This window comes from Ursus americanus, chromosome 8, assembly GCF_024610735.1.
Source record: "Ursus americanus isolate L20-20 chromosome 8, mUrsAme1.1.p, whole genome shotgun sequence".
Lineage (NCBI taxonomy): Eukaryota > Metazoa > Chordata > Mammalia > Carnivora > Ursidae > Ursus > Ursus americanus.
The window spans coordinates 73,148,263-73,159,393 of record NC_142134.1 but is presented as its reverse complement, the minus strand read 5'-3'; positions in this window follow the sequence as shown (position 1 = coordinate 73,159,393).

Below are 11,131 nucleotides of genomic sequence, written 5' to 3'. Positions count from 1 at the left end.
AGTTTTTATTTATCTTACAAAACACAGAGAAAGGAACTAGTTACCTGGCACCTGTTATATAGATACCATGCAAATGCTTTACATTCATTATCTTACCTCCAAGCCTCAGCAAGATTATATATCTGGAGAAGCAGAGTCAAAGCCTGAATCCTCACTTGTCTGAGTCCAAAGGCCATTCTCTTAATCTGGACACATGTTACCTTCAATGAAGAGGAAAACAAATAAGCAGACAAACAAAAATGAGCTTTTGGCAGATACAAAAGATGGGGCAAATTAGGAGGCATAAAACTAATTAGGAGGCTATTTTAATCATCAGCATGAGCGGTGATGACCATAAGGGCCTTGACTAGGAGCTTGACACTGAGACTAAAGATTCAAGGCCCAACCAAGAGACCTTTCTCCTGGGTCTGGGATGGTGAAAAGTGGGGAGTGGCATTGGGGTCAGAAGAGACATGGAGGAGAGGAGGAGTCTAAGATGCCTTCCAGTTTCCCTATGTGGGTATATAGGTAAACCCACACATGGTTACGTGGGTGATACTCTGGGGTATGAGTGAGGAGAGGAAGAGTTCTCAAAGGAAAAGAAAATATTAATGTGTGTGGATTCATGGTCTCCCCTTTCTCTCTCCTTTGGCCAGAGCTCTCTCCCTTCTTCTAACTCCTACTCTCACCCCTTATTCATTGAGGAAAGAAAAGTCAATTCCTAGAAGAAAGCTCATCTTGGGTAAAGAAAAGTGGTAATAGGAAAAGGATGATGTTATCAAAAGAATGCTTAAGTGCTGATAAAAAGAAGGAATTTAAAAAACATGGTAGGAGAGATAAGATGAGAGAAAGAAGACAGGCCACTAGGAATTTGGTAGAGAAGAGGAAAGAGAGTTTTTTTTTTTTTCTTTTCAGTTTTTATTTTTGTGGGTTTTTTTTTAGTTCTTTTTAAATGAAATAGTAGTCATTATTAATATTTACTGACGGACCTGATGAATTGTTGAAGAGTATATAAAAAACTAATGATGTACTATATGTTGGCTAATTGAAAATAAATATATATATACACATACGTAGGTATATATCCCACAGACCTTTTAGGTATGTGTGTGGGGGGGGGGGTGTCCAAAAGTCTGAAAAAAAACTGTGTCCATTCCAATCTATCCTTCCAGCCAGGTAGTATATTATATGAATAAGAAATATGTGCCTGAAATACTTTGAATTAATGATTTGCAAGAAGGTAATAATTCAGAGCCAGCCATAGTTGCAACAAAAATGACTAACCTCTACCCTTGGCTCTTGGTTTAAGATATTTCTATTTGTGCCATGTAGTTAAGAAGTGAAGGCTAAGCAAAATAAGTCAATCAGAGAAAGAAAATTATCATATGACCTCATTCATATGTGGAATAAAGAAACAAAACAGAGGATCACAGGGGAAGGGAGGGAAAAATAGAAGATGAAATCAGAGAGGGAGACAAACCATAAGAGACTCTTAATCATAGGAAACAAACTGAGGGATGTTGGAGGGGAGGGGTGAGGAGATGGGATAGCTAGGTGATATACTATATGTTAATTGAATTTAAACAAAAAAGAAACAAACAAAATATTTACAGACCATTTACCACACATAGGGCAGATACTGGTATGTGTGTGTTTGAGTGAGTTGGGGTGGGGGTACCATATTTAATCCTCACAATTACCCAATAAGGTAGGTGCTTTCGTTAGATCCATTTTACATTTGAGAACGCTGTGGTAGGCTGAAAAAGTAGCCACCCAACACATATTCTGAAGATTATATGGAAAAAAAAATAGGTTTTCTCAGATAATGATTAAATAAAGGATCTTGAGAGGGTATCCTGCATTATCCAGATGGGCCCTAAATGCAGTCGCATATGTCTTTGTAAGAGGAAGACAGAGAGACATTTTATTACACATTGAGGAGAAGGCTATGTGAAGATGGAGCACAGATTTGAAGATTCTCGCCTTGAAGATTAGACAGTAACAACCACAAGCCAAGGAATGCCAGTAGCCACCAGAAGAAGTAACGGATAGACACTCCCCCAGAGCATCCAAGGGGAACATGACCCTGCTAATACCTTGATTTGACCCAGGGATGTTGGTTTCAAATTCATGCCCTCTGGAACTGAGAGAATAGATTTCAGTTGTTTTAAGCTACCAAGTATGTGGTAATTTACTGTAACAATCACAGAAGTCTAATACAGAAACCAAGGGCCTGAGAGTTTAATTAATTAGCCCAGTAAATGGCTAAGTCCTTTTACACCCAGGCAATCTGACTTTAGTGGCCTTGAACAACTCTGCTATAATCCTTTCCAGTAACTGCTCCTTTAAATGTCTGAGAGAGACAAGATTAAGGATCTGAATTCTTGTTGGACTTCATTCTTTAACAGTGATACCACTCTGCCACTGATTTTTGGAGTCCTGATGGAGAAGCATTTCAGTAGGAACACAATAAAATTAATGAATTATTAAACTAAGTCTCTAAGAACCACCTTGGGACAGCTTTGGACAAGTCCTCTGGGAGGCTGGGTGAATAATGCCTGTGGGGTCTGGAGGTTTCCCATTTGCACAGCCTCGGACTTCCATCCAGTCCTCAGAGTAGACAAGCCCACTCCCAGGGCTACTATCTCACCTTTAACCAAAGGAAAATAAAGCCTTGCCTTCATAGGGTAGAGAGAAGGGGTAGGGGATGGAGTTCAATCCTTCCATTAGCTCTTGGGCATTTTCTCTGGGCGTTTCCCAGAGACTAAAGGAAGCATCCTGAAATGAGTGGTGAGGTGGGAAAAATATTTAGCGAAAGATAAACTTTCCTTGTTCCTTCTCTATCACTGAACTGGGGGCCCTGTTCAGGTAGGCTTTAGAATAAAATAGAGGACCTTCTAAAAGATTTCCTATTTCTATCAAGTTTCTTCTGTCTCTGAAGGTCTACAGTCTCAGTACTAAGAGGCTGCATCCTCTGTACTCCTCAGTACCATGGACAGCCCCTCATCTGAAGCCCAACCCTGGAAGGTACCGCCTACTCAGTTTTAGCCCCGCCCAACCCATTTCCTGCCATGCCCACCTCCACTTACGCTTGTTATCTTCCAGTCACAGGATCTCCTCACTTCCTGCTCTTCAAATGATACTCCTTCTTCTTCCCAAACAGTCTTCTGTGCATCCTCTAGGACATACACAACACTCCTGTCCTCCTTGGCTTGACATAGTTACACTCTAAGGGGTCACACTGTTCCTGGTTCTGGTAGGTAGCCTTCCTTGACCAACTTTCCACTAGATCTCTGAACTCAGACCCCTATACACACTCTTGCCACGACCTGTAACACTGAACAGTATAATCATCTGTTTCATTGTCTATGAGTTCCTCAGACAAGGATGTTATTTTATTTATTCTTATTCCAGAACCCTAGAACATCATAGGGATTCACCAGGATTTATAAATGATTGGATGAATATATGAACAAATGAATGGGTGGCTTTGGGTTTGTTGTGTCTGTAGCCTCTTTGTTTCTCAGCAGAGAATCTAATGTGAAAATTATGTATCTTATTCTCCTGTCCTTCATGGGCCTTGACCAGAGTAAATGCTCCATACTGTATTATTCATTAATTCCCAAGAAAAAATAATCTTGACTGAAAAAAATCTCAGAACTTTCTGGGATGGTATTAACAGAGGGCTCTGAGTTCTCATAACCTAGACCCTGAATCCATTTTCAAAACCTTATCCTTCATAATTCGTCCCCCAAATCTTTTAACATACTGTTTTCCAGTAAGGATATATACTTATCTCTGTGTTTTCATCCATACTGTTGTCTCTAATGAGAAAGCCATCCCCCCTCTGTCCTTTAGAAAATACTTCTCAGGCCACCTAGGCGGCTTAGTTGGTTAAGCAGCTGCCTTTGGCTCAGGACATGATCCTGGGGTCCTGGGATCAAGCCCTACATATGGTTCCTTGCTCAGCAGGGGGTCTGTTTCTCTGATTGCCCTTACCCCTGCTTGCACACACTCTCTCAAATGAATAAATAAAATCTTTTAAATCAGTTAATTACTTACAAAAATAAAATATTTCTCATGCCCTAAGGTCCTGTTTAAATATTGTCCTTGCCAGCCAGACTGCTGTTAGACTTTGCACCCACTTCTTTCATAGTATTTTCTACACTTAAATCAATGTAGTTGTTTAAATGTTGGTCCCGCTATGCTGTGAGATTCTTGAAAACAGAACAGTATCTTACTGAACTGTACCCTAGTGCCTAGAGCTGATCCTGGGGCCTGGAACATTGAAATGTTCAGTAAGAGTCTGAGAAATGACTAAATGGGTGATACCCCGCTGACCACACCAAGCTAAGGAAGTCACCCACAATGACAACAATGTAGATTCCTTACTTTCACAGCCATTTTACAGAAAAATTAGCTGAAACACACAAAAGGCAAGTGGCCAAGCCCAAGAATATAAAGTTAGTGGGGTAACCAGAACAAGAACTGAACACTCCAGACCTCAGCCTGACACTTTTTCCACTTGCCAGCTCTGAGGTTTTGGTCTTGTACACACCTTCCTTTATTACAGGGGCTCATCAAGGGCTGAGTGGAGGGTTTGGGGTTGCCTCAGAGTCCTTACATTCCTTTGATTCTGGGAAGCAAGTGGCTCCTTGTCCTAGCCAGATGTGTCCTCCCTAGGAGGGCTGCAGACAAACGTGATTAGCTCCCTCTCAATGTTCTATGAAATGCAAATGTGTTCCACTCACACACCAGTGACATCCATTGTCTGCCTCTGTGCAGGAGCCGATAATGCCAATTAAATGCCAAGCTTCACTAACAGGTGTGCTGATTGCTTCTGCAAAATGATTTACTGGAGCAACACTCTGAGGGTAAAGTAGAAAAGAAAGAACTTTCTATCTCCCCCGATCCTCATCTCTCTTATTGGCTTTTACATTTGATCCTTGCTGCCAAAAGTTAACTTCTTCTCCCTAAAAATAAAATCAGAATCACACTTCATATATGCAAACGAAACTAGTAACATTTCTGAACTGATATTCACCCCCTCACTACTGCCCCACACAGTACTGACCCTGAGGTCTTTCTCTGGTTCCCCTCCCCCAAATACAGCCACCTCACTCACAGCTTCCTGAGTGACCTTCCTGAAGAAGAGAAGCTTTCAGTCTGTCATTTTCCTACTCAAAAGCCTACAATGACATCCCATTATCTGTTCAATCAAGTGCATATTCTTCTGATGGGCACTCAAAGTCTTCCATTGGCCCCACCCGATTTTCACAAAATAATCTCCCATTGCACATCAGCCCATGTGAACCTTGTATTCGACTTTTCATGTCTGCTTTCTTCAGCAAACTTCTGTCTGAAATGCCTTTTCTTGCAACCTCAGTCCAATGAAATAAACCTTCCTCCAGAACCACCTCTGCAAAAAACATTTTCAGATCTCCTTAGTCAGAACTTCTTTCTCTTTCCCCCACAATCCCAAAGTTATTGGTGTAGAATTACCAGGTTTTGAGCATTTATTGCACATGTCAGACATATGCCAATTGTTTATTTGAGTAACTTCATCTTCACAAAATAAGATGTTGTCATTCTCATTTTACAGATGTTCCCCATCTCTGAGGGATAAAGCAGCTTGCCCAAAGTCATAGCGATCAGGGGTAGAGCCCAAGACTAAGCTCCGATATGGGACAATTCTAATGCACAGACTCTTATCCTATACAGTATGTGTTCACATCCTGGGTAGAATATTACTGATTACCATGTACATGACAATTATTCAATTCTGCAACTACCTCTATTAACAAGTTCTAAATTCTGAGAGAACAGGGAACATGCCATCATCACCTGGTATGCCTACTACTCAGAAAAAGGAACTAAAAAATAGATGTTGTTAAAATGTTTTGAAACAATTCAGTCTGTCCCGGAAAGAACATTTCTACCCCTGTATCCACTTTTTACTTAAAGAACATCTACAGACATGTCACATAAAAATGTGGATTTAAATCCTCCTGACATGGAGGCTGAGATCAGTGGTCATATTTATATCTAAGGTCTATGGTTAAGACCCACGGGAGTTATTTAATGTTTACAGCCTATGAAATCAAATGGTATCACCTCAGACTAATTAAAGCACTGTATTTCTATCACTTTTGGTTTCTGCCCTTCACCAGCAAAGGACCCGACACAGAGAAAACCTTTGCCCATTCCTGCTGCCTCCTGAGGTCTTGCCTCCTTTCCCCAAGTCAATAGTCACAGTGAAAGGCCCTGCTGCTCCTGGATGGAGCTGTAGAAAAGCCTGCCCAAAGACAATTTTCATTTCAAAGCTCAAACATGACAAGGCCTCCCTTGCTGGGTAAATGAGCCCACTGTTCTCTTGTTCAGTTCAGGTCTATTGAAGGGAAGCTGGAGAATGAAACTGGCAGAGGGATTGGGGAGATAGGGAATGAAAAATGAACTTCTGGCAGCTTTTTTTTTTTTTAATTTTCAAATTTTAGCTGAGCTTAATTTGGCAGAGTAAATGAATGATCTTTTCCTAAAATGCATTGAGAAAGGTGAATATTGGAGAGGCCTTGTTTAGTAATAAGATCTGATGTGTGTGACCCTTGATCTAATTTCAAGGGCTAATTAAACTGATTAATCCAGTATCCAAACCACTGCAGTAATCTGGACTTCAACTGTGGGGAAGGCCATAAGCATTCATCTTTCTTTTGTAAAGAGGTAGAAATTCAACTTCATGGAGCCCAGTATCTATGAAGTAGTGGTCTTTTTGTTACCTCTAGAAAACTGTTTTTTTTAAAAAAAAGGCTGGAAGTTTTTCATAATGGGCAGGAGGCAGATTCTACCTTCCTTGAATTTCTCAGTCTGCTTTGGGTCTGAGCTGCCTCTTCTATAGCAAGCAGAAATAATTCTAATGGTTGAATGATTCTAATGGTAGAACCCAGTTACTTAGTTCCCTGGAAAAGAACAGTCTTTTTCTTTCTCTGAGGATATCTGCGTCTTCAGGTGGTTTTAGGAGGACCCTGCAGGAGAAAGGAGAAAGGACAGTCTGGAGAAAGGAAGGAGAACAAGAGAGAAAAGGGGACAATTGTGAGACATAGTGTACATCTGGTCACCCTACTGTCCAGAAAGGAGATAGAGATTATCTTCACTTTCACAAATGATCTCTGAAACTCAGCCCAAGTTTAAGCCCTGTGATTTTGAGGACATCCACTTATTACCCCTCAGATAAACAAGAGAAAACTCCTTCCGCTATCATTTGACTCTTTTCCCTGGTGTTAGTAAGAGGAGACCTCCTTTTTTTTTTTTTTTTTTTAGATTTTATTTATTTATTTATTTGACAGATAGAGAGAGAGATAGCCAGCGGGAGAAGGAACACAAGCAGGGGCAGTGGGAGAGGAAGAAGCAGGCTCCCAGCGGAGGAGCCTGATGCGGGGCTCAATCCCAGAACTCGGGATCACGCCATGAGCTGATGACTGAGTCACCCAGGCGCCCTTTTAAGAGGAGACCTCTAATCAGGGTCTCAATTGTACAAGAACATTTCTTCTTGCAGACTGAACACAGTCTTCCAAGGGCTGCGAGGGAGATATACAAACACACGCACACACACGCACACAGAGAGAGAAAGAGAGAGGGGGGGAAGAGACTGGCTGGTGGACCAAGGCTAAGGCTGGGGTGGAGCTAGAACTGAAGTCCTAATACCCAATGCAGTCAACTGGGATCATGGATTGGACCATAGCGAAACAATAATCCACTAGTTTTCCAGCTCTAATTTACTTCCCTTAATGCTTAAACCCTAGTCCCAAATGTTAAAATACACTGGGAGATGGCAAAGAAGGACAAGAGAACAATGGTAAGACCTCCTTCCATTTGGAAACAAATCCAGCTCTCCCCATTTCAATTACATGGAAGAAAGACTCAAAAGAGGGTGGGAGAGGGTCAGAGAGGCAGAAATGCCTGGACCTGTTTCCACTATAATCTCTGTATCAACTACCAATGAGGTCAAATATACTGAAGATAAAGTAAAAAGATCAGTAGAGATAGAGAAACCTCCTTCCTCCTGGTTGTACTCTGGCTCTTCCTGCTTTAACAGCACAGGAGAGAATGCCTCATCCATAAATTATACTGTGATTCACTCTGGTGAACTAGGCCAATCAGTGATTTGAAAGTGACTATAAGCAATAGTGTCCCTCTCTTTAGGGATATTATATGAAGGGGAATGAAAGAGCCACACAGGAGAGAAAGCATTCTGGTTATAACCATGACATGGTATTATGTAGAGGAAAATAGGAAAATTGAAGGGACAAGAACAGGGGAAGAAACATGTCTGAATGTTCAGGATACAATTTAAAAGCGGGCAGGACACATACTGTTTCAAATATCACAGTACAGGCTTTAGAGTAAAAAAGGACTTCTGGTTCTGAATGTGTGCTAAACATATTCCATTTGACTTTATCTGTTAATCTCTCTCTCTCTCTCTCTCTCTCTCTCTCTCTCACACACACACACACACACACACACACACACACACACACACAAGAACCTGGGAAAAACACATAAGCCATTTGTAGACTACTCTGAAAGGTGCATAAAAGGACAGACCGGGAGCCTTGGGACTTGAGAAAGAGGTAAGTGCCACTCTGGGGTAAAGCCAATGAAGAGGGTTCTGAGTTCCTCTCTATCCCTGCAGTAACTAGATGGTACCCTTCCTCCTGCCCAATCAGAACCATGGACACTGTGGGGTGGAGTCCTGTCATTTGGGTAACACACAAGTTGAGTAGACCAGAATGGCACCTCGTGGACTTTAAAAACTAAATTTGACACTTAAGCCATAAAAGGGAGCCAGGACATGAATTCTGAACCTAAACAGGTTGACTGTCTACTTGTTATGGACTGAATGTGTGTGTCACCCTCAAATTCACACATTGAAATCCTATTCCTTAATGCCTTTGGAAGATCATTGGGATGAGTTAAGGTCATGAGGGTGGAGTCCTTCTGAATGGAATTATAAGAGTCAAGAGAGAGCTTGCCTCCTCTCTCTGCTCTCTGCCATGCTGAAGTTGGCAGTCTGCAACCTGGAGAAGGATTCTCACCAGAATCTGACCACACTGGCACCCTGATCTCAGACTTCCAGCCTCCAGAACTGTGAGAAATACATTTCTGTTATTTATAAGCCACCCGGTTTATGATGTTTGTTATAGCAGCCCAAGCTAAGACACTGCTAAAATAGATGACTAGATAGGAACTAGAGTCTTAGAATACTAAAGATGTCCATGATTCGGTCCAAATTATTCAGTATACCAAGAAACAGAAAAATCTCAAATTCCATGAGAAAAGCCAATCAACAGACACTAACACCAAGATGATACAGATGCTGGAAATGCCATACAAGGATTTAAAAAAACCCATAATAAAGAGGACCCAATGAGCAATTACAAACACTCTTGAAATAACAGCAATAAATCTCCACAAATAAATAGTAGCCATCGATAAGAATCAAATGAAATTTTAGTTCTGAAAAATAAAATAACTAGACTAGAGTAAAAAGCACCTGAGTCTGATGCAGCCTGTTTAATAATCTTGTGATTTGGTGAAAACGGCAATGTCTCAGAATTCTAGCTTTATAAATAGCCCTTTCTGAGTTTGGGTGTCAGTACAGTGTAAAATGTGGATAATGCATAATGTCTCTTGGAGCTATGGGGAAAAATAAGTGCTATCGAACAATAATTTGAAAAGCATATTAATTATCAATTGTTATGGAACAAACTGCCCCCAAATTTAGTGGCTTAAAACAACAACAAAAAATGTTCTATGCTTATAAATCTGAAATTGGGCAAAGGCTTGACAGGAATAGACCCTCTCTGTTCCATTTGGCTTCAGCTGGGGTGACTAGACAGTTGGGAACTGCAATCGTCTGAAAGATTGCTCATGCACATGGCTGGCACTTGGGCTGGGGAAACTCAAATGGGTAAAAGTTGGGAATCTTCGTGGCTTCTGCATGAGATCTCTCCAGCTTGTCAGTTTCAGAGCAAATGGACTTTGTATGTGTAAGCTCGAGACCCTCAGGTTGTTTGTCTCAAGGAAGGCAGATGAAAGCTGTCTCATCTTTTCTGATCTAGCCTCCGAAGTCATGCAGCACACATCTGCTGTCATCCCAAGCACACTCAAATTCAAGAGGAGGGAGTATAGACTCCATTTCTGGAAAGGAATGTCAACAAAACATTGTAATAGGAGTAGATGAGTTGGGATACAGTGGTGTGATCACTTTGGGAAACAAATCTGCCACCACGTCCTTTGTCTCTTACTATAAAGAGTGAATTGGCAAACCACAGTCGACAGGCCAGTCTGGCCCCCTGCCTGTTTTTGCCAGTGAAGTTTTATTGGAACACACTCAAGACCATCTATTTACATATTGTCTATTGCTGTTTTTGTGTTACAGTAGCAGAATTGAGTATTTGTGACAGATACTGTCTGGCCAAAACCTAAAATATTTATTGATTTATTGTCTAGGCCAAAAAAAGTTCACCGACCCCTGTTGTAGCCAATGTCAATGTCCTCTTAGAATATGCTACCTGCTTCTCAGCATCTCCATATGTCTAAGCTGGCTCTTACCTTAGAATCTTTCTCTTGATGCTGAAAGTGTTTTCCTGTAACTCTTCTAACGAGTGGCTCCTTTTCAGTCTGAGGTCTCAGTTCCTACACGGTCTTCTAAGAAAGGCCTTCTCTGTCAATCCAATCTAAAGTGTCTCCCCACATTCATTCCCAGTTATTCTATCCCACTATGTTTCATTTTCTTGCTAACATTTGTCACAATTAGAAATTATCACGTTTACGACCATCCCACTATTTACCAAAGTATAAGCTTCCTAATGGTGGGTAACATGTCTGTTTTTTTGTTTGTGTGTTTTGTTTTCTTTGTTTTTAGAGCACTCCTGGGACACTAGGCTCTCAATTAATACCAGTGGAATTGAAAAAAAAAAGGCAGTTTTTTTCCCCCCAGCAAATTGTAAGTAGTTTTAAACTAGTGTTATATTAATCTTTATGTCTTGAGTGCTCAGCACAGTACAAGGCTCATAAAGTGTGCACTACAAATAGCTTCCAAGTACACGGTCAGATGACAGATCTGTTAGAGTCTGCATTGCAGTAGATTCTAAAG